The following is a 27,000-nucleotide window of genomic DNA, read 5'->3' on the forward strand; positions in this document are numbered from 1 at the left end:
CGTGTGTGTCAGATTCTCACTTCTTTCTCTCAAGCAATTAGTGCGTTTGGAAGCAATTTAAAAATCGACTATTCACAATATACAAATGGACTATTCACTCCTTTTTCATAATAAATCATTATTATTTGAAATATTTATAGACAGATGATTGGTTGCGGGCCGCCCACAAATTAAACTGCTGTCTAATCCCCTTAATTAAACTCTAACCCCTTAATTAACTCCTAAATTTCTTAATCAATATCTTATTCGTCGGAGTTAATTGTACTTTAATTAGGTTTTAATAGCTCTTAATTTGAATTTAATAAACTAAAATGAGGTTTAGTAAATCATAATAGAATTTTAGTACTTCAAAATAAATGTTTAAAATTAATTTAATGGAGTTAGTTCTAGAACACAATGTTTTATCCGAATCTGAATTTTCACGCCACGAACAGACAGATGTAGTGTAACTGAGCAGGAGAGAATATTATGATTTTAAGTTTTGAGAATGTCAATTTTGATATTAAAATGTTTAATTGGGATATCAAATTAGACAAGAGCACGAACCTAAAATTTCCAAAAAGTGAGTTTTCATTTTATCCATCGCACTATTTTTATTGCGTGATATATACATTCGACCTAAAGTGGTGTATAACTTAATTGGTACACTTAAAGGGACATTTATTTTATTTAGTTCCATTTAGAGTAATATATGCGCAGTGCGGATCAATTAAAATTGAATATTACTATTATGATGGTAGTACATTTTTTGTTTATAGTATAAAGCATGCTTATATGGTTATATAGTACAAATACAGTATATAGTCGTAATATTTCAAAGTGTGTAATAATCAAATGATATTTTTCTAAAATTTTAAAAACTGTAGTCTGTAGTCTGTAGTCACAAGCTAGTACGGTATGTACAAAGCATTCATGCAATTGAATTAAATCAAAATAAATTAATAAATGAAGTTCTTTTTTTTATTGGCAGAAACAAGAGGGCAGAAAACACCTATGAATACTCAAACAAAAGTTTATCCTCATTTGCATTGAAACATTTGATCTAAACATATTCAAATCATATACTAATGTCCAAAATTGATTCTAAACATATGTTATGTTTGTTTTACGATTTGGTCTAGAATAATATGTTTGGTATTTTAATTTCATGTTCCTAACTTAAGAAATTATTCCCGCTTTTGCCAATTTTTGATAGAATTGTCAAAAACTCATGGTCAACACATTTTTGACCGACTTAGTAAACTAATCCACCCATGGACTTAAACACCATTAACTAATTATTTTATTTTTATATTTAAGAAATAATATGTTTGCATCTTTTTTATAGTTCTCCCACCAAACGTCATTTTCTGATCTCATTTCAAAGACATGGAGATGTCTTGAAAATATTTAGTATAATCACATATTCTTAAAGATGGTAATCAAGAGATAGGAGATTGATAGTAGAGAATATTGTAAGTATCGTAGGATTTCTGTTGTATTTCATATCTTTCACTATGTACAATGCACTCTCTTTTATAGTTGTAAATACAAGATAAATATGGAAAAGATCAATATATTATAATTGTATCAATTCCCTATCAATTTGATTCTTCTTCCTAAAAATAGAGTGGTTTATTCTTCTTTCCTTTCTTGGCGTGTAGGATATTCCCTTTTCCTTTCTTGACACTCCCCCTCAAGTTGAGTAACTGCATCTCCGATACTTAACTTGGTCAGAACTTCCTTGAAGACCTTAGCATGCACTGCTTTAGTCAGAATATCCGCTAGTTGTTCTTCAAACCGAACGAATGGAAGTTCGATGATGCCACCATCTATCTTTTCTTTGATGAAGTGACGGTCAACTTCCATATGCTTGGTCCTATCATGTTGGACTGGATTTTCCGAGATACTAATAGTTGTTTTGTTGTCACAGAAAAGTTGAATTTTCTCTTTTGGAGGGAAACCAATTTCCGTGAGTAATCTTCGCAGCCACAAGATCTTGGTGATTCTCTTCACTCCGCGGAACTCTGCTTCTGCACTAGATAATGCCACCACTTTTTGCTTCTTACTCCTCCAAGTGACCAAGTTTCCACCAACGAAGGTGAAATATCCAGCTGTAGATCTTCTATCGTTCGGGTTGCTGGCCCAATCAGCGTCAATGTACCCCCTATTTCAAGGTTCTCCTTCCTTTTGAGTAGTACGCCATATCCTGTTGTCCCCTTTAGGTACCGCACAATTCTGAGGGTCGCTTCCATGCATGTGCTCTTCCTGAGGTTTGTGCATGAACTGGCTCACAACTCCTACAGCATATGCAATGTCCTGCCTTGTATGGGCGAGGTAGATTAGTTTCCCTACAAGGCGTTGATACCTTTCTCGATCAGTCATTGTAGCCCCTTCAATGATCTTCAGTCCGTGATTCATCATAATCGGAGTCTCAGCTGGTTTACCCTCGAGTAGTCCAGTTTCTACCAGTAAGTCTAAGATATACTTTTTCTGTCTTAGGAAGATGCCCTTTTTTATCTCAGGATTTCAATCCCCAGAAAATACTTCATTGCACCAAGGTTTTTCATCTCAAATTCCTGGAACAAGCTGTTTTTCAATTCTTCGATCTCTTCGATGTCATCAACTGTGATAATCATGTCGTCAACATAAATGATTAGACACGTTATCTTCCCATCCCTTTTCTTTAGAAACAGAGTGTGATCTGAATTGCTCTGTTTGTAGGGATATTTTGTCATGGCCTGGCAGAATCGCCCGAACCATACTCTGGGTGATTGCTTTAGCCCATAGAGTGTCTTCCTTAGTTTGCATACTTTCCATTTCCCAAAATCTCCCAAAAAACCTGGGGGAGCCTCCATATACACCTCCTCATTCTTCTTCAATTCGCCGTGTAGAAAGGCGTTAGTCACGTCAAACTGATGTAATGGCCAGTCTTTGCAAGCTGCCACTGACAATAAGGTGCGTATTGTACTCATTTTTGCCACCGGGGAGAAAGTTTCATCGTAGTCTATCCCACGTGTACCATTTTGCTACCAATCTCGCTTTGTATCTCTCGATTGATCCATCTGCTCGTCGCTTAATAGTGAACACCCACTTGCATCCAACTAGCTTCTTTCCCTTTGGCAATGTACTTTGTTTCCAAGTTTCGTTCTTGATTAGGGCATCCATTTCCTTCTTCATGGCCTCCTTCCAGTGTCACGACTGAGGAATGCGTACGTCCTCATATAGAGCTGCTTCGAAGGCTCTGGCCATCTCCGTGTATTGTCCTTGGACAGTGTTTGTTATTGAGTATCTGGACTTTGGACCTTGCCAGTCTGGAGAATACCGTTTTGGTGGCACACCCCTTGTGCTCCTGGTCGGTAAATAGCCACTCTTACTTCCACTCGTACTTGGATCCGGTTGGGCCACACTATCCTCCTGTCTCACATCGTTAGCACTAACCTGAGGACTATTATAAGTACTAGAGCTTACCTCATGATTCGAAGGCGGAGATAATGGTGGGGTAGAAGCATCGAACCCCTCAGACTGTATATGAGTGGGTAGGGACGTCTCGGCGGTTACACTAACTTCCTCTGATAGACCGACATCCAATGCAGACATTGGCAATGGACCAGCGGGTGTAGGATCGGGTGGCGGTGGATTAGGAGTTGGGATCGGCATGGATTTCTATCACATAGTCCTAAACAATTGAAGTAAAATAGTTTATTACCTGAAGGCATCGGGTTACAACAAACAAAAGTACGAATTATGAGCATTCATGATCATGTTTTAACTATGCAGGCTTAGACAAATAAAATGTATCATGACGCTCTAATTACAAAAAAAAGTGTTTCCCTGGCTAAATTTAAATATTCCTGCCAGTCCTCCATCCAAAATAACAATAAAATAATGAACGTGGCCATGATCTGATTTCATCCACAACTGACCAAGTCACGAAGCAGAATCTCCATACATATCAGCAATGACACTTAGACACCTTGTCTTACTAATTAACATACAATTTGACCAATTTAACATTATAAACATTGCATTTCAAAATCACAATATAACTTGATGGAGAATATATGACTTGGTGGCTAAGCAAGTTATATTTTGGTTACTATTATTTATTTCCTAGTTAATAAAATTAGTAGAAGGAAAAATATTAGGAGTCATTGTTTTTCTTCTACAAATTAGGGTTTCCTTTTATTGCTTATTTTCCTTTTAGTTATTTTCTTTGACGCAAAAACGTATGAGAATGACTGAACTGGTAGATAAAGTACTCAACTAAATGAGAACTCTGGAGTATAAAAATTCAATATAAAAATATATATTCAAAGTCTGTCTTTTAAGTTCAACAATAAGGCCTTTATATAGGCGAAGAGAAATCCTAAACTTGTGGAAAATAAAACTTAAAGGAAAATAAGCAATAAAAGGAAACCCTAATTTGTAGAAGGAAAACAATTACTCCTAATATTTTTCCTTCTACTAATTTTATTAACTAGGAAATAAATAATACCCAAAATATAACTTGTTTAGCCACCAAGTCATATATTCTATAACTGCATAGTCAAAATGAAGTTAGGTAAATCCCCTTATCACTTTTAAATAATGACAGGTCAAAAGGATGTTGTTTGCTTAATTACAAGTTGCAACTGCTCTTTATCCGCTTACCACTCCAAAAGAGATTTATTTGCAATATACTACACCTTTTATATTTTGTAAGACACCGATTCACAACTGTAATTGTTGGCAAAGTTTCACTCTTTTTGGTCAAAGGCATATAAAAACCTTCATCTTTTGTACCCATTAGTCGCTTGGAACTTGAAATTATAATATACCAATATATAAATTGTCTTATTACATAATATAATAAAACTCCATCTATTTTGATATGTCCCATAGTAGTTCATTTTTTTTGGCAAGATAAAATTACATTTAATTAATCTAGAGTTGATTGACATATAAAAATACTAGGTTATACAGTAATAAATCATGACACTGAACATTTAATTTAAGATTTGTATAAATAAAATAAAACATAAACATATTTCAAATTTTAAAAACTTATTTTAAGAAATGTGAAAAATATACAAGAAAGTGAGTGAAAAAAAATTAATAGTACTAGATTATAAGATCCACTTTTCTAAAATATAACAAAGTAAATGAGACTTTGAATCATCAACCTTCTAAAATGACAATTGAGTCGTTATTTCATATGATTGACTTACTATATCTTTATTATTTGGAAGAAATAACATTATGTTATCATCCTTTTTTCTTTCCTTTCGAGTAGGGTTATAGATACAGCACGTTTCTGCATGTCGAGGGAACAAATTTATGGCCTTACCTTAAATCGATGTAAACATAATTGTTAACGAAAATAACCAACTTTCTTTTTTTAGTTTGTCTTAACCAAATAATGGATATTTTCCTTAAGTTGAATAACAAAACTGGTAGGATTAAATATCCGATCCCAATAAATATACGTGGTCAAGCCCTGACCTTGAAAAACTTTCGACATTTTTTTTGTACTTTGTTCAGGGTTTAGGTCGATTCTAATAATTTCTTCATTTATTTTTCAAAATAATAATTTCTTGTTGGAGGTTTTTGTCTGAAATAAAATTTCAACCTTTATAATAATTTTATCATAGAAAATACGGGAGTTAAAAAAGTATCTTAAATTCCTAATTCTTTTCACGTTTTTCAATAAAAATAAATCCAACCTTTTTTATTTACTATTTACCATTTCTTTAAGAAAAATATAAGCACACGATACCTCATACGTAATTTATAATATTATCCTTCATTACAATAAAAAAAAAGAGAAATAATACTAATAAAAAATGAATAAATTTAAAGAAAAATAAGTTGTTTACTTATGATAAATTTATGGTAAAAAAAGAACGCAGAGCACGAATCGATTTAAATAACGATGCATGTGGTCCGTAAAAATAATTGATGGTGGTATATTTTATCACGCGTTGTATTAACAAGTGGCATTTCTTCATGTCGGCACGCGCAATTAGAGGGGACAAGTCACAAATGACATGATTTAATTCGATATGATTTTGCCTATAACTCATCTATTAATCATGCGTACAACACATAGAAAGAAAAAACAAAAATAAAGTGAAAATATAAGCACATCACCTTTTTTCCTGAAAAAGTTATGGGCATCTATTGAAATTTAAAATTTGTCTCAAAAATGGTGGGAATAATTGGCTTGCTGCGACAAAATATATTGGTATAGTCAGAGAAGGAAAAGTTATTTCATATTGCAAACTTAAAACCGCTCAAGTATTAGGATAAATTTGCCGCTAAATGCTAATAACTGTAGTTTGACTTTAAAATGTGCGAAAATGATAAATAAATTCGAACTACACATTGATTAATCAATTGGAATCCAATATACCAAAATTACTACTGCTTTCAAATTTTCATATTTTACTTCAGTTTCATTATTTTCATATTTTTGTTTTAGTTATATTTTGTTTCTTAACTAGAATTGGTTATGCGGTTATACATACAATTTTAGAGTTTTATTGTAATTGTGATAGTTAATAATTGATTATCAACGTTAATAAATTCCTAATCTTTTTAATTTCATTTTTCATAATAAATATTAATTATAATCCATTATATTATAGTAATAAATTTTACTATTTGAAAATAAAAATATTAAAATAAGGAATTTATAATGAAACATGAATTGAGGAAATGCGAATCAATGCATGTCTCACTCAAATATTATTTATTTTAATAGTTATTAGAATTTAATATGCATTTTTAATCTTTGTACTATTATTTATGATTCTCATACAAAGGCGTTATTATAATATACTACGTATAAACAATAAAATAATGAAAGATGTAGTATCATTTTGTGTGAATCGCGAGTTTGTAAATCTTAAATAAATTGATTTTAGTGATTGATTTTCACTAGGTGAATCGCGACGAGTTGGTTATAAGTGATATTTTTAACTTAGGCGAATTGATTGTAAATTTCTGGCAATGAGTTCCTACCGTTAGATCTGACTTTTGTCACTAGGTGAGGTAGGTATCACACAGACAAATCTTTTTTCTCATTATAAAGTAGGAGTATAAGATTTAGTTGTTTCAAACTTCAAATGATATAGTGTTACTTGTGAATATGATTATAAGAGAAAATATTAAGGTATAACTAATCATTTATCTAAATGCAAACTCATTTTATTATAAATACCACACTATCTAATTTTAATCTATAGCAATTTACATCAACCTCAAACCCTTTTTTTTTTGCTACTATTACTTTTATATCTCCTTTTCGATTATACCTATATATTTTTATCCAGACTACCCATAACCCACAACGATTTATAGTCAATGATTTAAAATTAAACATTATAATAAGATTTGATCATTAATACATCATTTATTGAATATAAAAATCACACAAATTAAAATTTTGAAATACATTAAACATACAACATAAATATTAAAATTAGAATTAAAATATAGTACTAAAACATACAGCAACATACACATAAAACATGTCTTTATTTTGACTTTCAGTTGTTCATATGTATTTTATTTTACTCATTTTACTTAATATGTTATTCTAATTAATATTTTGTTAAATTTCATCGTATATCATGTAATTTTATTTAGATGAAAACAATCAAACCATTAGCTCATTAATAAGTGAAGGTAATTAATTAAGTGAAGATAATTAGTTATTTTCATTAGCCAAACTCTTTGAATTAATTAGAGACAGCCAAATTTAATTAATTAATCAATTAATTAATTAAACTAATAGGAATTTGTTAAAGTTAATTATGAACCTCTTGGACTAGGCCATTAAGCCATTTATCAATTCCAACCCAAATAAATAAATTACTATAATAATATAATGTAACTTGTGATTAAAACGAGGTATGGTTTTCTTGCAAGTATGTACAAAATATTCTAACTTGAAGAAATTAGAAAACACTATATTCATCCAGAACTTTCCTATTGTATGCTTATCTTTCTTTTATTTATTCCTTCGATATAAACAATCATCTGCCTTTAACTGATTATTTTTAGCATTATCTGTCAAAGGTTCTCAACAGAACATTCTCTAACAACCATAGTCATCAAAATCATTACATCAAAATCAAGCAAATTCTTTAACTGCCTATTATTTTTAGCATTATCTACCTAATCCCCTCCCAAAACAGTCATCAAAATCATTACATCATAGAATGTACAAAATTGAGTCAGGAAAATAATAATGGAACGGAAATATTGATGTTTCTTCTGGAATTAGTGTTCACATATGTCGTGTTTCTCAACAGAGCTCATGCATAAATGGGGAGTATATTAAGAACTTGGTAAAAGACAGGGAAGATACCTTGGTCTTTTGATTGTTTCAGCATAAGTTATTCTTCAGATATGGGAAAGTCAATGACTAAATTGCTAGATTCCAGCTTATGACGGTATCACTACATTTCTGGAACTAATTAGCAAAAGCTACACAATCATTTAATAAAATAGTCTCAAACGTGACTAGAAAAGAAATGGATATATCCCATAGAAATGCATTAACACAATAGCAAGGAACAACATATCTCAAAAGAATAGGCATATATATCTTCTGAAATGTGGAGTTCAAAGTTACAGTAAGAAAGTATACCAAAGAAACAAAATGGGAGTTACAAGAACCAAATTATCCATAAAAAGAACTCTCCAAATCTACCTAGCCTAAGCAAATATCTAAAGGACTCCAGTCTATGAGGCAATTATGTTTTATGGTCTAGCTGAGTTTCTTCTTTAATGTTTTACTTAATTTATGCTAAATGGGAACACACTATAAATGTAAACTTATAAACCAAACACAAAAAAATGCCAATTAACCCCATCCAATGGACTTAGTGTCCATTTTATATGGAGCAGCTTTATCATGTGCCACAAAGTGAGAGGAAATGGATATGTTTATAAACTTATTCAGACCTACTTCTCCTGAAAGGCTTATAAGCAATTAATTGTAGAAGAACTCTAGTTTGAAATGGATAAGAAGAAGTAGAAAAGGTCAAAATGATACCAGGATAACTCCTATAAAATTTCAATTAACAAATCTGCCAAGCAAAATAGCCTACTATTAACTAAACACAGCCAAATGATCTCTTCAGAGAACATCCTATATATACTATTATAATTAAATCTTTTATTCCAGAACTGATCATATGATTGAACAAGATAAATGGAGAGTTAATCATCGCTCAATCAATTGACATCTTTCAATCAATGAATGCTAAGAGTTATATGATGGAGTACACATGTAACATCAGTACAAAGAATAAGATTTTATGCATTTAAAAGTAGTAATCTGACGGGAGAATAATTCTCACAGACATAAGGTGTTGGCAAACTACAGAAGTATTCGGGTGTATCACTGCAGGGGAAAACATGCCTAACGTTCCGCAGTTGGATGCTCAAGGTATGTAAAGGTAGCTGTTTAGTTATTAGCTAATTAGACAATAATTTGGTTTCTTGGAGCTTCAATATTAGTAGGGATTTCTAGAGCCCGTAGAGTTAGTTCTACACTTATACCATATGGGAGATTATTGTTATTAGGATAGTGTAGCTTATCATCATTTGGCTGAGTAGACTTTGCAGTTGACCATAAATTAAGCTAATCTTTTCCAAATGACTCATCGACCATCGTATCCTTATCGGTCAATGCCACAACCAATATTTTTAGCCTTCTGTACATGAATACATATCACAGGTCAAGACTTGGGTGTTCTCTCATGGCCTATATTGCTTACTCTAGCAAAGCCAATTTGAATCTAAGTCTAGTAAAAACAGTGAATGAGAAAGAACTAATGGTGTGTTTGTCTTTGTCAGCGTTCAGGTGGCACCCTATCTCCTTGAATGACAGTCGCCTGTCCAGACTTATCAATGGAGACTTTACATTCATTAGCAATCTTGACACTGGCTCAAAAATGGGTTGCTAAGCTCCTGAGGAATGACACTGACATATGTGCAAAATCTAAGTTCGTCCAGCTTTGCAGCAAAAGGCCTTTCTACGAAGAATGATGAAGGTGAGTTCACAGAAGTCTCTTTAGTGATGGTTGGTGTGGTCGAGCAACGAAAATAGTTGCAGCTGAAGGATAGGGATCATACAGTCGATATTTATGATGTTGAATCATAGAATATTCATCTTAACAACAAATTATATACATGATAAAATATGCATCACAAGCACTAAGGGTTATAGCTCAACTGGTAGAGCACCTTGTTTACATGCGCGCCATGTTTTTTTTTCAGCAGAATCCACCTCACAATCCAAGATCTTATTGAGAAATCGACGTCTTACTCTGCAATAACTTTAAGAGCACAATAGCCTGATGAGAGATTCAGTCATATTTGAGTGCCCAAGGTACCAAACATGCCCCAAAAATTTGAAATAGTTCAACCGGCATAAATCAAAGGGAGTAAAAGACTACAAAATAAATGAAATTTACTAAAGATTTTCTTTGAGCTATATGAGAGTTATCCAACTTGAGTTATGAGAACGAATGGTTTCTTTTTCAATTTATAGGAAGAAAAAAGCTTGGAATTGTAGTCTAATTTTTGCCTCATAGACTTTTTCAGTGTTCTGTATTAAAAGTAAATCAGTCCAGAAAATGGAGCACATGGTTATTGCTTCTGTGCTTCTCTTGGATTTAAGGCATAAGAGTGGACCAGTTGCGAAATTTCTAAACAATCCGAAGAGAAAGAAATAAACATCTAGCCTCATAAGGGTTTCATGTTCATACACTATTTAAGTAAATTCCAAGTAAAGTTACACCTTTCGTGCTCAAAATTAAAATCCTGTCATTTTATCAAATTTCAGATGATGCGATATTATACACTTAAATGCAGGTCGTGTGTGATAATATACACTTAAATGCAGTGACACTATCTTTCCTCTTTTATCACTCCCTCCAAGAACTACGAGGTTAGTCCAAACCTTTCTAGTTCAAGCACCCCTAATGGTTTTGAAGGCTTATGATTGATCATGTCCTCACTAGAGGTCCATTCAATGTAACCGCAAAGAGCTCCTGGTCTCCCAGTACAATAGTCCATCACTTAAGTTTCACATTTCTTTGATGCCCCCCACCCCGGGTAATTTTCCAGATCAAGACGCATATACCTTCTTGAGTTCAAAGATTTATCAGTGTGACAAACTTGTGAGCAAATTAGGTCCATCATAAACATAATCCATCACTCTCTTTATGATTTCATTGCTATTTTACACAATGAAAGACCGGCATAAACATTTTCAAACATGGATGTACCTTTTCACCAAACACATCACATACCTATGTAAAAATATTTTCAATCATATAGCTTAAATTGATGCCAATTTTTCATGGAAGTTTACACTATTCGGAGACCAACTCTATCACCTTCTTCAAGGGTTATAATTGTGAAATTTTGAATACAGACAAGAAAATAAAAGCATCATTATAGTCACACTCACCCCATAGCAAGTTCTAGCAACCAAATCAGATTTTTATTATCAATTTTTTCTTCTCCACTTTAGGTAAGTAGTGAGAGCAAGCATCCCAGACCCAGAACAACAAGTACCAACACTGAAGTTGTGCACAATTAATCTGATATTTAAACACATATATATCACAAATACTGTCCAATCATCCAATGTTTGCCCAATTGATCAGACAATGCTATCATATTTCATGATAGGGCAAAAGTTTGGCTGTCAATTTTGTATTGTACAGACCTATAATGCTGGAGATGCACGATGAAATAATAAATAAATAAATATACTTGTGAAGCAAAATTACCAAAGGGGATGAAGAGCGGAACGGTGGCAGCCGGTTATGGAGTCGGCGAGGCGGAGATGCGGAGCTGAATCCGCCGCTAGTTGATGGCGGAGACGGCCGGTTTATGCTCATCAGTAGTTGGCGATGGAAGTGAGTAGCGAAGGTAGTTTTGATTGGAGACCCGATTTTGGCGGGATTTTCCGTAGAGTGGCGCAGAATTTGCGGATTACCTATCTTGTTCAATTTTAATACTCCAGTTTATGGGCACTACGTATATTGAATTCAAAAATACTACTCCCTCCGTCCCCGAATAAGAGTCGCTAATTTCCATTTTGGGCCGTCCCTCATTAAGAGTCATTCTTCATTTTTACCATAAATGGTAGTAGGCCCCATATTCCACTAACTCACTCCACTCACATTTTATTATAAATCCAATATAAAAATGTGGGTCTCACATTCCACTAACTTTTTCAACCAACTTTTCTCTACATTTCTTAAAACTCGTGCCCGGTCAAAGAACGACTCCTATTAGGGGACGGAGGGAGTACTAATGTTAATAGTAGTTAATAATAAAAATAAGCCACCAACTTACTTTTCAATAAAATCTAGTCGATTATTGCATTTTCGAACAAAAATGTATCAAGTGAATATGAGCAATTAATTTTGTTTAATCATGCCATAAATTTGTTTTGACGGTATTAAATTTAAGAATAATGTTTTGGAGACATAATGTCTAAGACATAATGAGGTTAAAATGGTAATTATATATTATGTGGTATTTTTAATTAAAATTTTATTTTATGTGTTTACTTTACTACCCCTATATTAATTTGTTTATTTATTACACCTATAACCTATTTAAGGATATAAATGTAGATTATGCATATATTATGCATGCATTTAATAAACACGTGAATTATATATACGATTTTAAAATATGACTGGATAATATTTTTTTATCTATTCCCCTTTTATTGCATTTATTTAAAGAAAATTTTAATATATAGAGTAGTACAATTTTACTACCAAATAAAAAATATTGGATTTCTTTACAAATTAGTTTTATAAATTTTAGTTTAAAATTACTAACTAAAAAAAGATATTATTAATGGAGCTTATGATTCTTCATTTTCTTAATTCTTAATATAATTAGTTGATGTACGATATATTAAATAATCTAAAATGAGAAAAGTTGATTCATCCAATTATTTTTATATTAAAAAATACAATAATTTTTTTATTTTTGAAACGTTATAAAGTTAACTTTCTAAGCATAATTTTATAGAGTCGAAAACAAATATTACATGTGATAAAAGTTAAGAAAATTAATACAAAAATACAAAAGATAATGCAAATAAATGATTCATCATAATAACTACTACTATTATTTAATCATACAATTCAAATTTGAATAAGAAATTTAACAAAAAAAATAATAAAACCGGCTATGAAAGTATAACATAAAAAAGAAAATAACTCATAATTAAATTATCAACTGATTATATAAAAAATTATTTGAAAAAATAATAATAGATGAAGCTATCAAATTATTTTATTATTAAATAATAATTTAGTATGTATTTTGTTAATTACTACTATAGTAACTAATTTATAATCTAAATTCATGATTTTTAAATAAATAAAATAGTATAAAATTAACATGAAAAAAATGATGTGTAAACATATAAAAAGTTTCGAGCATGATTGTAGTCTATCTCTAATCAAATCAATAAATATGCATTTAGATAAAGATATTTAATTTGATTTAATATTCCTTAATTAGATTTGTATCCATTTAACATGATATTGGATAAAGTAGTCATAATAAAAAATATATCTATGTCAAAATGCCATAAGGGTATTATGGCATGGAGACATTATGTCTCTAAATCACTACCCTAAATTTAAATCGTCGCTCCATTCAATGATTCTATTATTTTCATGGACCCCACAAATCCAAATGATTCATCAAACAATAGCTTCCAACTGATTAATTTAATTTTTTGTGGATTTTGAGTGATTTAGTACCGGTACAAATCGACGAAATTATACCATGTTATCCAAATACTACTATTCGGGCATCTTCGACACCGTGTGCACATATTTGATTTGCTTCGTATGAGTTCAGAAAATTCGTGACATACGTACCAAACAAAGCATGCGACTTCAAGTTAGGCATGCACAAACCGAGCCGAACCGGCGGTTCGGACGGTTTTGTTCAAGTTCACGATTTTCAGAAACTGGAACCACCGGTTCCGAACCGCTGGTTCAACGGTTCTAACCGGCGGTTCAAATACAAATAAAAAAAATTATTTATTATTTATAAAAATTAATTTTTATATTTAAAAATTAATTTTCACAAAAAAATAAATACAAAAATTTTAATTTTCACAAAAAAATAAATACAAAAATTTCATTATCCCATATTTATTTATTGGGCCTCTGAATTCTAAGAAATCATTCTTGATTGTTTCTCTTTTATAAAGACATCCTTGAATATTTTATGTTTCACTTTCGATGTAGGACAAAATATATTGAAGTATTTTCTTTTATAACTATATGTTTAGATCATTCATTAATCTTTTTCCAATGTAGAAGACAAAACTTTCTTTATTTTTTACATTTTATTATTCACTATTTTTATATTTATTTTTGTCATAATTCCTTTTCTAAGACAAATATAGTTAATAATAGCATCAACTAGAATAGTTTAGTTATAATAGTTTAATTAAATTTGAATGTGGCATGTTGCTCATAATTTGTATATTTATGGAATGTGGACATGTTCAAATAATTGGATTTAAATGTAGGTATGTTACTCATTTTTCTCAATGTATTGATTAAAATGTGCAAAAAAGCAACAATTAATATAATTTGTATAAGAATGATAAAAATAGATGATTAAAAAAGCAACCAATATTTAAATTTATTATTTAAGACTTCAAGTCTTTAGTGATTTGTAATTGTTGTAACTTGTAGCCTCGTTTAAATTTATATCAATAAAGCAATTTTCTTCGTGATTTTTTGAATTTTATTTACGCACATTTCATAGATAAATAAAGAAGAAAATGCAAAAAAAAACTGAACCGACGGTTTTTTGAACCGGAACCGCCTAAACCCTTGGCGGGCCGGTTCAGGTTCGTGATTTTTTTGAACCGTAAACCACCTGTACTGAACCGAAACCGGCGGTTTTTGAACCGTGTGCATACCTACTTCAAGTGTTCATTGGTAGTCATAGCTTTTGTCAAAATAGCCAAATAAAACCCCCTTATTGACGGGGAAGGTTAGGCGCTCATCACTTGCCTCAATATTTTGTTGTCTTCAATCCAATTGGTCAAAGTCAGGACGAGGGGCCTCACTCACGAACTCGGATTGGGCCCCTTCACTTGTAAAATTTTGGCCCCCGATCGAGGAGTACTTAGTGCGTTTCGAGCCCGAGCTCGAATCAACGCCACCCGATCACTTTTCGATGTGATAGCCTTCTCCCAGGTTGGGACAAACTTGAAAGGCTTCATGCTGTCCTATTGGTAGATTCTGAGTGCCACCTTATAACATCGGTCTCACCTCACTTGATCTGATGTTGTATCACTTATCCTCATTGTTAAAGATGCAGCAAAACTTAGGCCATCCACAACGCTGTCTCTATACCGTCTCTTAAACCGTCTCTTAACTACTATTTGAGCACTATTTGAGGGCCCCACTGTCCTTTTTTCCTCCATCTCTTAACTAAGAGACGGAACCTGCAACGCTCCGTCTCTTAACCGTCTCTATACCGTCTCTTAATTACTATTCATTCAATTTAATTTATAATTTTTTTTAAAACCCAATTCAATTTAAACAAACACACTTTATTAAAATTAAAACAATATTACAACTTAACATTAAAAAAAACGAAGTAGTCGCGTACTAACCGTGCAGCGGCTTCCTCCCGGTTCCGATTGATGTACTTCCGGGAGCGTCGTGGGGGTGGTGCGGCTTCCTCCGCCTCTCGTCGTCGATCTTCTTCGAGTGATTGTTCCATTAATTGGCGCATTTGCTCAAAAGGATCCATTTGTTTGAGTTGATTGAAGATGGAAATTGGAGTGATAGAGAGGATTTGAGAGGAATAGATGTGTGTTTGTGTTTGAAATGAGTATGGAATAGAATTATTTATAGAGTAAAAAAATTAAAAAATGAAAATAAATATTTAACGGTAATATTACCGTTTGAAAAAAAAAAATTTTATTAAAAATCGATTTTTTTAAAAAAAAATGAATTATTGCGTCATCAGTGACGACGCCCACTCGCGGGCCAGCGAGTGGGCGTCACGCACGCATGGGGACGTGCCACGTGTCCCTGGCGCGTGGCGAGACATCTCGTCTCGTGTCTCGCCGAGACGAGCTACGCGACGAGACGGGCGCGAGCTGGAGACGAGATGGGCGCTGCAATGCGTCTCGCGGGGGTCTCGTCTCTCCGAGACGAGACGCGAGCCCGGCGCGAGACGCGTTGTGGATGGTCTTACGTATTTTGGGACTTATTCGCTCAAAATGAGCCCGAAGCATCTTCTATTTCCAATGGGGAGCTTCATGGGCTTGGTCGCGTTGTAAAGTCTCAACCACTCTCTCCCCCAAAAAACCTTCGACTTTTGTTGGTTTCCTGACGATCAGACCCTCCGAAGTGTCAACTCACCTTCAAACAATTTCCGCATCTCTTGTAGGGAGTAGGGCACAAGGATGTCGGCATTTGGTCCACATGAGGGGAGGTGCGTGGCAGAACACCTCGCCCCCCTCATTTGACGTCGTGAGTCATGCGGGGAGCGAACGTTTGCCATTCATTCCCTCATTCTATTTCGATGCCACATAACACATGAACGCAAGCCATATGTTCTTATGCTCTAAAATTCAATTATTTCAAAAAATATTAGTACAACCTTTTCAAACTAAATAATCTTGCTAATTTTGATATCCAATATCACTAGACTCGCTTCCATTCTGGTGGATCTTTTGATATTTCAGATTAAAATTGACAATTGTGTAATGTTTCACCACTTCCTCTCATTGTAATAGTAGTGTACTTACCAACATTGTTTTGAAATGGTCAATTTACCGCACCTAGTTATGTAGGCCACTAGAAGCCAATAAATTATTTTCGTATTTCTTTTACAATGTTCTCTTAAATGTTTCAGAAATTAAAGTTTTCTTCTTTTGTATTTTAATTTTGTTTCATATAGTACATAATTTACATTCTCAATTCATCTAAGATAATAAACCCTCGCCAAATTAAATATGTAGGCATGAAGCAGTGGTATTCCATCTTAATTAAAGCGAAAAAAAACAAATGAAAATATGGAAGAATTTGAATTTCTCTGACGTATGTATTATTGTCGAACTTTTCGATTAAATCTGGGGCTGAAGTAGTATGTAACATCCCAATAAAAGTGAAAATCCAGTCTAAAAACAGTAACATTCCTAAAGGCTGAACCTCCCTCCCTATAATATTCTTTTCTTTGTTTCTTTAATTTTTCCTTTTCCTTTATATTTAATTTTGGTATAGCGAATTGTCCATTTTGAAAACTATGTTGGTAAAGCAAGGACGCCATTCTAGAATAATGTTGCAGCATGCTGAAACCTTATAAAAATGGAAAGGAAAATGGATGAAGCAATTACATGACAAATGGACAATAAGGTAGATTGGGCATTATCAAATATCAATCACCGAGAAAAGAAAAAGAGATAAGATAAAAGGGGTGTCGAGTTTCCTTTGGGCAGAAGACTAGACCTCCTTCTAGGAGACAATTGGGGGTTTACAGATTCATCTTTTTAGTCTTCTCTTTATTTTCAATATTTGACCGTCACATATTTCCATCTCTAGTATTTTTAATAGGAGTAGTTATTATTAGTACTATTATTGTCATGGTTTAACTGTTAGAAAATATAATGCGGAAAATAAAAGATTATTGCAGAAAGAAAAGACGGGGAAAACTTTAAAGACTACATTGTGAATGATTTTAATTGATTATCTCAATGATTTTACAACCTTTTATAGGCTCTAATTCTAGCTATACTTGGAAAATATATTATAATTATACTAATATCCTTTGTATTTGATTTTCCATAATCTTTAATTGCTTTCCTTCTTTATTCTTGTCATAACTTCATCTCTTGCCTTCTTGTTCTCCAATTAATTGATTTCCTTATTCCAGCACTCCCCCTCAAGTTGAGTATCGAGTTTTTTGACACTTAACTTGCACGATCTTTAGTTTGATAAATAGTTTATACTCGTATTTAAGAGTTCTTCAATTTCCATTGACAGTTTATGCTCGTATCATAGAGCTTCTTCAATTAATCACTGATAATTTATACTCGTATCAAAGAGTTATAGAAAGTTTAGACTCATTTCAAGGAGTTCTTCAATTTTTCTTCATTGAAAGTTTGGGCTCGTATCAAGGAGCTCTTCAATTTTTGTTGACGGTTTTAACTCGTGTCAAGGAGCCAATCTAGACAGTTTTAACTCGTGTCCGGGAGCTTGTCTAAACAGTTTTTACTCATATTTAGGAGTTATCTTAGATAGTTTTAGCTCATATCCAGGAGTCAATCTTAGATAATTTTAGCTCATATCTAGGAGCCATCTTAGACAGTTTTGACTCTTGTCGAGGAGCTAATTCAGACACTTCTGACTCTTGTCGAGGAGTTAATCTATACAGTTTTTGCTCGTATCTAGGAGCCAATTCAGACCATTCTCGGTCCATTCCAAACTCAAACTATGAGTCCATTATTTTCATTTCTTTTCTTTCTTGAGCCTAATAACTACTAGGCCCAAATTTATTTCTTTTTTTTGAAGACCCTAACAATGAAGACGTGAAACCATCAGCCTCCTTTATGTTTCTTCATGGGTCTTTTCTCGGTGACATACTCTCAATCCATGCCACATCCGATGAGTAATCGCCGAACTCTGTGGAGCCTCTGCTCCGTATGTCATTATTCTCTGACAATACTTTTGGTCGTCCATCCGAAGTCTGCTCATTTCTCGACGGTGAGAATTCTCCAGTCACTCATTCACTCCAGTTTCTATTTCTTCAACAGCCGATGTTTCACGGCCATTGTGCGCCCCCCATCTCTGTGTGGCGACACTATCTTCTCCCATTTAGTTTAAGAAGGCCTCATATTCTCGTATTGGCTTTGGCTTTGGCTTTTTCCGCAGTTGTTCCTTTAACATCATCTTATGGTAATGGGTTCTCAACGTCCTCTCGACGACATCCCATTCCCACCAACTCTTCACAACGGTTGTGTGGCGACATTAGTTCTCTCCCCCTCGCCGCACAGACGTTGGCTGCTCCGCCTTCGTCCTCGGCAAGTTTCTCCTTGATTCGGAGATTGAATCGTTTGGCAGTGGTTATATCTCCCCTCAGCCAAACGCTTCATCCATTATAACGTGAGTTCACAACCTCTCACGGCTACCACCTCTTCGGCGGTAGATTCTCCTTTCTCGGTTGCTTCTTCTTCTCCGGACCATTTCTGCCTGAAGCTATCTTCTCTTCTCTGGCATAGGCGCTGCTCCAATAATCTCGAATAATTATCCGGTTGGGGCTAACCTATCCCCCTCGGCCGGATAGTTCTCCATCCAACCAAGCGCTACCATCGTTTACAGCATCGCCGCCAGCCATAGAGGCTGTCGCTGCCGCTGCTTGTGACGCCGTTTTCGTCGGGTCTTGCTATGCCGTCACTTTGTTGGTGAAGAACTTCTCGTTGCTAATCGCAGAAACCTCCACCTGCTTTGATGTTTTTCTGATAGGGTTTCTGATTGTGCTGAGGTTGCAATGCCAGGGTCAGACCAAGCACCACATTCTGGCACTGTAAATACTTCCAGCTTCTTCCTCAAAAAGATTATTTATCATGGTCAAAATGTCGAATCAAGCATTGGTGGTTTTGGGGAGGAGCGGAATGGGCGGCGACTTTAGCTGGGCCTCGCGCTCGCAGATCTTCTGCATCTGGAGCATGCGCTCCATGATGAGCTCGTACTCACACTTCTCGTAGGTGTGGCGCTCTGAGCTGCACTTCCATGGCAGGTAGAGCTCTGCCTAGCGGTACTTGTTGAGGGGGATGAGCAAATGGGCGCACTGGTCTCTGTAAGCCAGCGGGACTTTCGCCTCCACCATCTCTTCCTGCGTCGCTATCATCTTCTTCGATGAGCCTGGAGCCTCCATTGAAGGAATCGGATGGTGAATTCGTAGTTTGGGGTATGGTTTTTTTTTGCTTTAGAGACAGTGATCGATCCATGTGATTGAACCTGCTCTGATACCATGTTAGAAAATATAATGCGAAAAATAAAAGATTATTGCAAAAAGTAAAAGATTGGGAGAACTTTAAAAACTACATTGTGAATGATTTTAATTGATTATCTCAATGGTTACACAACCTTTTATAGGCTTTAATTCTAGATATACTTGAAAAATATATTATAATTATACTAATATCCTTTGTATTTTATTTTCCATAATCTTTAATTGATTTCCTTCTTTATTCTTGTCATAACTTCATCTCTTGCCTTCTTGTTCTCCAATTAATTGATTTCCTTATTGCAACATTCACTTCATATGACAAAGAATTCTTTATATAATCAATTTGGATATATATATAATGTGTAAGGGTAATACATATGTATGTCAAATGTGTTGGGATGATTATGCGCATATTCTTTTACGATATAGTACTAATTTACAGCTCGTTACATAAAATGTTGTCCAATTCAAATGAGAATGGTTAAATGTGACATAGATTTATATAGAGAAACTGGTCCCAAAAACCATGAACTTTGCACAAATTTTAGTTTTACCCATGAACGTTCAAATTGGTATCGTATATGATGAACTTTCAGATTATTTGGTATTTCTTACGGCGGGTCAAGAGTAAAATCTGGCTAGTTTGTGTGTCATTTTGAATCCTACTTGGCAGAATTCTCATACTTGGCATGTCATGTTGGCACATCTTAACAAAATACAACTCTAAAAACCAAAATCTGAAAACAAAACAAATTTAATAAAAATATACTATCGAGAATTAGAAACACACGACCTGCGACTCTACAAAAATAAAAACACAAAACCTTGTTTCTCTCTTTCACAAACCTTAGGCCATCTGCAACGCTGTCTCTTATCCGTCCCTTAAATTACTATTCATGGGTCCACTGTACTTTTTTACTCCATCTCTTAATTAAGGGACGGAACCTGCAACCCTCCATCTCTTATCCGTCCCTTAACCGTCTCTTAAATTACTATTCATTCAATTTCATTTTTTATTTTTATTTCCAACCAAATTCAATTAATAAAAACACACTTCATTAAATAAAATAAAATTACAACATAAAATAAAAATACAACTTAAAATTTGAAAAAAAAAACACATAATTAAAATCCTAAAAAAATAAAAATTACATAATTTAAAATACAATTTTATAGAAAATAAAAAAAACTACTCCGCCGGCGAATCATCCCCCGAAGGCGGTGGAGGTGCACTGAAGCCACCTGGAGGCGGAATACCAAGTTGTCTTGCCATAAACTCATTTCCAGCAAGATAGGCTTGGTATTGGGGATGCGTCATGCGGGAAGTGTCCGCTATTGTGGCGGTCATGTACATGGACATTAGGGAGTTCGAGGGTGTCCCCCGAACGCGTTGATGTCGAACCCGCCAGAGCCGCCACCGCCAGAATTTCCGTCGCCGGACATTTTGTGATGAGAGGTTAGATGTAAATTGGAGAGGAAATGAAGATGATTTTGGAAGAATAGATGTGTATTTGTGTGTGAAATGAGGATGAATTAGGAGTATTTATAGAGTAAAAAAACATAAAAAAGAAAAAGAAAAAACGGTAATATTACCGTATTTTTTTTTTTTAATTCAAATTTTTTTAAAAAAATAATTTATTGCTTTAGCGTGACGATGCCCACTCGCGGACCGGCGAGTGGGCGTCACGCATGGCGCCAGAGCGCGCCACGTAGCGCTGGCGAGTGGCGAGACGTCTCGCCATCCGTCTCGGCGGGACGGAACGCTCGGCGGGTTGGGGACGAGACGGGGCACTGCAACACGTCACGCCGCCGTCTCGTCCCCGGCGTGACGGATTACGGGCCATCCGCGTGACCCGTTGCGGGTGGCCTTAGGAACGCATTTTAGGGAATTTCTTCAAAGATTATTGGATTATTGGTAAAATAAAGAAGCAACAACAATTTTGGTTGTCTATTTCACCTTGTGGTCACGAATACCGTCCTCGATGTCGATGAGGTGGGTCCCTGATTTCAATTTATTTTTTCAATTTCTATCGTTTTTTTTTCCAACTTGGTGGTGGTGAATACGTTTTTCAATTCGAAGAAAGGTTTACATTTAATGAAGGTGGTGAAAGCAGGGAACGCAATCTGAGTGGAGATATGAGTAGCAATCCCTTGTTGATTTGAAGAAAGCAAGGGTTTTAATTTTGAAAATTAATTCGAAGAAAAAGAACAAGAAATTCACGAAAATTGAAACCTATTCAAGTGTGCAGTCGAGATATACCTGAATGGAGTCCGAAATCGACGAAGATCCTGAAAAAAAGTTGCAATTGAGATTTGAAAGGTTAATTACATATTCAAAGGATGGAAGTGGGAGGTGAGAAAACAAACGATGTCGTGAAATAAAAAAAATGTTTTAATTAAAATTTGGGTGGTGGAATCCACGTAGATTTTTCGATTGTACACGCTGGCATAAAGATTGTCAGAAAAATAGAATTCAGGCCGGGTTGGAGAAAGAATAAAGCTATGCGGCCATAATGTGGCCGGCCATAAATTAATTAAATAACATAAAAAAGTTGATTTTTTTTGAATTTTTGGTTTAATACAACTTGATTTTACTTTTATATCATCTTCATTATTTGTTGCTCAACATGTTAAAGTTCATCAAAAAAATCATAATTGTTCAAATTTTACTAATTTTTGAATCTTAAAGTTCATGATATATGGTACCAATTTGAAAGTTCATCAAAAAAATCATAATTGCAAAGTTCAAGATTTTATGGAACAATTTTTCATATATATATATTTAATATTGTTCAAATTTTACTAATTTCTTTAGAGGTCGAAGCATACGCAGCAAGGCCCCAAACCCCAATAGGGGCCGCTAGTATGAGAGTTGAATCAAGGCCTTGTTGTAGGACGGTCCGGATGGAGATGAGCCCTGATTTCTGGTTGGATGGGGCAAAAAGCCGGATTGTTAAGTTGTTTCAAGTCGATACTGTGAGCGTCGGAGATTAAATTTTTCTCCATTTATTTTTTAAATTTTCAATTTATTTTATTATTAATTTTAATGTCATTGTATCCTATGGTCCATTTTTTTGTATTTTATTTAATAATTTAGCAAGTTAAATTATTTAATCTTTTAATTTGGTTTATGTAATTTAAGAATTTAAATTAGTAATAAAAAATTTCATTCATTTTAATTTTAATTTATAATTATCAAGATTTTAGTAAATACTACTCCATCTGTCCGCCATTAGAAGTCTCATTTATGGGCGGCACGAGTTTTAAGAAATGTTAAGAAAAGTGAGTGAAAAAAAGTTAGTGGAATAAAAGTCTCATTTGTATATAATAGTTTTAAATGAAATGTGAGTGAAATGAGTTAGTGGAAGGTGTGACCCTATTACCATTTATGGTAAAAGTGAACCGAGACTCCTATTCGCAGAATGACTAAAATGGAAAAACGAGACTTCTATTCGCGGACGGAGGGAGTATAAAGTTGGAATAAGGTTGAAACGAGACTACAAACTAAAATGAAATTGTAACTAATCAATTGCGATTAAAAGGATCATTGTTGTAGATGTTGTGCTTAATGTTTCTCCTATTCGAACTTTGAGGGCACATTGAAAATAGTGGTCTTGGTAAGTAAGAGTTGCATCATGAAAATAGTGATGTTGGTAATTAAAATTGCATTATGAAAATGGATAGGAGGGGTATTTTGGTTGCTTGCTATGTTGTGTTGATCATCGTTTCCTTTTCCTTTACTCTATTCTCACACAACTCTCAAAGACATCAATTTATTAACATTACCTGCCAAAAGTAGATCCTGTTCAAAACGACGTTACAATGCTATGAAGAGAGAGAGAGAGAGAAAGTGGGAGACTGGGATTCATTAGTTCCAGTTGTATATCGTTGCTTTTGAGGAATGTTTTTTTCGGAAGTTCGAACACTGTTTCTTTTCGTGACTTGTGGTAGTAATAATATAAGATTGTTTAATAATTACTTAGATTGCATTAATTGGGTTGACGCATTCGCATGCATGCATGCATGGTGTGAGTCCATTGATTGCCACGTGGCACGTGGATTAATGGCAATGATTAGGTCTTTATGGGTTAGTGTTTAAGATATCACATTGATTGCAATATTTTGGAATTGGGTAATTGGTGGGACTGTGTGAAAGTAAAATCGGGAGTTGCTTTGCCTTTCAACTTAATTCTTTTTAAATCTATATAATGAAATTTAGTATTCGTCAACAAAAAAAATAATAATATACGATACATATTTCAACATAAAATTAATAAAATAAAGAAATATAAAATAAAATTTTTATATACAAATGACTTACTTTGCCTTTTGTATTGCTTACACAAGTCATCTTATAAATGTTAATAAGATTATTTTATTAATAGGAGTATAATATTTAATTCAATTCCAATTAAAAAATTAGACTAATAACTTTTTTGGGCATCTCGGAAATGAATTACTACTAAGTAGTAGGAGTATTAATTATTTTGTGGAACAAAGGGATATTTTGATTTTTGTATTGTTTCAAAAGCAAAGGGCTGATTTTGATCATTTTATGTGTATGTTTTCAAGAGAAATTAACTAGTCCAATTAATGAATGACAAAAAATGGGATAATATATATTCCATTCGTTCTCTTTCTTTTTAATTCGTCTCTAAAAATATAAACTTTTAATTTTAAAAACTTTTTTCTTTCTAATAAGATGAGACCTATTTTTTATTAATAATATTTTAGATTTTTTTTATCGCTCTATTATTTTTATCTATTATGAATTAAAACTCATATCGACTAAAAATGTTCATATTTTTTTTGAGACGAAGGAAGTATAAAAAAAATAAGTGCAAATACATTTGAAAGATATTGCAATTTAAATTCAGTTTGATGACCATATAATAAGATGGAGGGCCCCACAAAATCCAGAGAGGCATAAGATGATGATTGGGCAGAGATTTGATTGCCCTCAAAGGCTGTGATAACTAATGGCGTCCGTGTGCGTTTGCATCATTAACCAAAACAATCTCGCAGACATGCCCACATTTTTAATGCTAATTAATTAATTATATTATAAACATTATAGTAGATCTCCCTATTTTATTTTAATGAAATCACCTACAGAATTACTATTAATTTTATTTTCATAGGCATCTTCACTCCCACGGTCCAAAACTATCCCACTCCTACACCAACTGCATACACGGATTGTCATTCTTTAGATATATCCATTTTCTGCATTTACAAAAACCCTATTATCATTATTCAAATGTATATTCCTTATTACGGAACAGATTTAGAATATTTTGCGAAACTCAAACCTATAATTTTCTAATTTTAAGAACATTAATTTTTTTCGCACTTATCTTTTCATTCTTATCCATCTATTCACATTCTTCCTAACTCTTATATTCTATTCTTAATAAAGATATGTATTGGAACTAATATTAAGTATTATATGATTTTATTATTTAATAGCAGTATAATATTAAAAGTTTAAGCGTATTTATATTCACTCTTTTTTTCCTAGCTATTTATAGGTTGCTTTAATCTTTAATTGTCTGCTATACTATAAATCAGAATTGTTTCTAGTGAAGTTGTTTCTTAATATAATTATGTTGTAAAAAAATGAAATATGAATTCGGACAAAACCATTTGATAATTAAAGAAATTATCAAAACAAAAGATAGGATTTATTTAAGTTTTGAGATAACATAAACATAACATTGGGTAGGGTTAATCACAAGGCAAGTAAGTTTTTTAAAAAAATAGAGAGAAGAGAGCATCTTTTGGAAAGCGGTGGTCTTCTCTTCCCCCTTTGTCGAACTCCAACTGCCCCACTCTAATCTCAAGACAATCTCTCTCTCTCGTTGCTTATTTGTTTATTTATTTTGAATCTTTTGATCGAATCGATCGATATTCCAGAGGACTTTGTTTGTCTGGTTTTGGGACCCATCGTCATTGTGGGGTCACTTTTCTTCCTCCTCTTTTTGTCCCTTTTAACACCTTATCACATATGTTCAACATTCATTTCTTCTTCTATTTCAAAGTTTTCTAACGGGTACTACTATTTAATAAAATTTCAATATTTACTAAACAATTGTTGATTTCGACGTACCATGTTTGAGAAAACTAGCATAATTCGAACAAATCTCTTTGAATTGGTTGAGTCTATTAGTCGGACCATGGTCTAATCCCATACATTTTAAGTAATCGATTTGCACACATCTTCATGAGTGTGACCACACATACAAATAACATGTGTTATTCCCTTTTGCATGATTCAACGTACAAAAACTAGAAGCATTATGCCTGTTGTGTACTCGTTCTTTACTCCTTATATTTCAATTTATTTTTGTAGATTTTGACCAGTTGTTATTCTTGAAAATTCAAAAATAAATTTTCATTCCAAGTCTCCATTTTTATCGCAGATGTCTCACATTTGCATCATTCACCTTTTCTCAAAAAATACTCAACCTCTAGTTTTGCACAAAAGGAATATTAGTGTCACTGTCCTCATCAGTTTGTGACACATAACACGAACCTTCGATAAAAAAAATCTCGAAACGCGCAAGGCATTGTGAAGTTGTTGAATTTGTCTCCTCAATTCATGTTCTCTACAACACGTAGATGATGTTGTCGAGAGTCCTCTTCGTCCATGGGATCCTCTCCTTGTCCCCTACTACAAACATCACGACCAACACGTCTATGTCTTCGTTCGGTCATTGGCACGTGCTTAACCAGAAAGCTGAAATAATGTTGAATCAGCTCTCGAGAAATACCGAGCATATGAGAGAAATGAAACCAACTGATACAAAAACTCAAGTTTCTAAATCTCGTTTATTAAATTGTCCAAAAATTACCATTCAAACTAATAATACAACGTATATATGGGCAACAAAAGTCCTACTAATTGGAAACGAAAAGATAAACACTTAGAGAATAAAATTATAACTGAACTCAACTTTTAATCCTAATTGAAAAACGATTGGAAAC

General features: G+C 33.6%; 1 long non-coding RNA gene across 1 annotated transcript; it reads right to left on the reverse strand.

The window, feature by feature from the left end:
• Positions 1-10,098: 10,098 nt before the first annotated feature.
• On the reverse strand, positions 10,099-11,974 carry LOC121747386. Its single transcript, XR_006039197.1, has 2 exons — positions 11,778-11,974; positions 10,099-10,313 (listed from the first exon to the last, which is right to left on the reverse strand). It is a non-coding gene; the product is annotated as an uncharacterized LOC121747386 (long non-coding RNA).
• Positions 11,975-27,000: the final 15,026 nt, after the last annotated feature.

Source organism: Salvia splendens, chromosome 9 (assembly GCF_004379255.2).
Source record: "Salvia splendens isolate huo1 chromosome 9, SspV2, whole genome shotgun sequence".
In the NCBI taxonomy this organism is placed as follows: Eukaryota; Viridiplantae; Streptophyta; class Magnoliopsida; order Lamiales; family Lamiaceae; genus Salvia; species Salvia splendens.